Here is a 2,078-nt window from a genome sequence, read left to right on the forward strand (position 1 = left end):
CTGCTGCACTGGCCAGCCTATGTAGTCTTAAACTGGTTTTCCCTTGTCCCAGCACATGCTATGCTTCTATCAGTTACCCTGATTTGTCAGGGTTCTTTTGAGGGCTGAGGAAGACTGTCTCCCTACAATGAAATATCAGAATCCTAGGGCATTCTGATACATCTGTTTTGTGGGACTTTCTCACACCTCCTGAAAATCACTGATGTAGAACTTAAGGATTTTATTTATTTATTAGAGAGAGAGCATATAGGAGGAGCAGCAGAGGAGCAGAGGCAGAGGGAGAAGCAGGATTTCTACTGAGTGGGGAGCCCGATGTGAGGCTCGACCCCAGGACCCTGGTATTATGACCTGAGTCAAAGGCAGACACTTAACTGACTGAGCCACCCACATGTCCCTGATGTAGAGAACTTAAATATAGCTGAGCAACCCAGAGGCCATTTTCTTCACAAACTGGTTAGTTGACTTGAGGTTTATTTCCAATGATATGAGTGCATCAGTTGCTGGCACGCAGGACATATCATGAATATTTGACTTCCTTGAAAGGTCTAAGAGTACTACATTTTTAAAAAGACATATCTCCTTTCTTCTTATTTATTTTTTAGTAGGCTCTATGACCCACGTGGGGCTTGAACTTCGGAGCCCAAGATCAAGAGTCACGTGCTCAACCAAGGGACCCAGCCAAGGCACCCGCATAGCTCCTTTCTTATTTTGAAAAAATATAACATTTAGGGCAACCCGGGTGGCTCAGCGGTTTTAGCGCGCCTGCCTTTGGCCTGGGGCCTGATCCTGGAGACCTGAGATCTAGTCCCACGTCGGGCTCCCTGCATGGAGCCTGCTTCTCCCTCTGCCTGTGTCTCTGCCTCTCTCTCTCTCTCTCTCTCTCTCTCTCTCTCTGTGTCTCTCATGAATAAATAAATAAAATCTTTAAAAATATATATATATAACATTTATTATATTGGAGAAATTGAAAATATTTGTACAAATATCATGCTGGATGTTTCTAGCCATTGGTTATCGTTTTGCCTTTTGAAAAAAAAAAAACAGAACAAGATTTGGGTTTTTTGTTTTTCTTGACAAACCCTCTGAATATTTGAACTTATCTCTATGTGAAACATCTTGAGTTCATTTATTTTGCATTTGTTTAATAAATGCTTAATTGACTTTTAAATAGAGAATGGAAAGAGTTGGCTGCACAACGAAAGCAGAAAAATGGAGAGGTAGCTGGTAAAAGAGTAGCTGGGGAATATGGCATCTAGAGAAGTTGGCTTGTTTTGAGGTGGAAGAAATTATAAAATTTTTTAAGATTTTTTATTTATTTGAGAGAGAGACCAAGAGAGTGGAGGGAGGGGCAGGGACAAACAGACACTGTGCTCAGTGAAGAGCCGCACACACAGGGCTTGATTTCACAACTCTGAGATCATGACCTGAGCCGAAACCAAGAGTCGGACACTTAACCAACTGAGCCACCCAGGCACCCCTACAATACTTTTTTATAACCCTGCTTATATAATAGATAATCAATGTGGGCAGGAGAGTTTGACTGGATCCATGTTCTTAAGTAGGGGAGAAGGACTGCATACAGGATAGAATTGGCTTTGGGAAGGAGTATAAAATGGTTCATCTATCTCCAGCCAATTAAGCCAAATGTTCTGTTTGGGGCACACCCCTGGGGGCTGGCATGCAATGGCTGCAAACAGTACCCTCCTTGGTAGTGTATGCAGCTTGTTGCTTGAAGGGGTTGCCTTCAGGGACCTTGGAGACAGTGGACGTTCATGTCTGACCTCGTGCTGTCCCCAATCTAGGCTCCAGATAGGTATACAGGTGCCTTTAGAAAACCTCAGGGCACAGTGACCAGAGCCCACATTGGCCAGGTCACTATGTCCACCGGTACCAAGCTGCAGAACATGTGATTGAGCTACCAAGGAACATGTGATTGAGGCTCTAAGCAGGGCCAAGTTCAAAATCCCTTGCAGGAAGATCCATATCTTCAAGAAGTGGGGTTTTACTGGGTTTAATGTGAACAGAATTAAAGACATGGTGGCTGAAAAGCATATGCCTGGTGACCATGGGGTCAAATA

At 43.7% G+C, this 2,078-nt stretch overlaps 1 non-coding gene across 1 annotated transcript; it reads left to right on the forward strand.

Moving 5' to 3' along the window:
* The first annotated feature begins 1,625 nt into the window (after positions 1-1,625).
* On the forward strand, positions 1,626-1,765 carry LOC112929851 (small nucleolar RNA SNORA70). Its single transcript, XR_003237001.1, has one exon. It is a non-coding gene; the product is annotated as a small nucleolar RNA SNORA70 (small nucleolar RNA).
* Positions 1,766-2,078: the final 313 nt, after the last annotated feature.

This window comes from Vulpes vulpes, chromosome 2 (genome assembly GCF_048418805.1).
Source record: "Vulpes vulpes isolate BD-2025 chromosome 2, VulVul3, whole genome shotgun sequence".
Lineage (NCBI taxonomy): Eukaryota > Metazoa > Chordata > Mammalia > Carnivora > Canidae > Vulpes > Vulpes vulpes.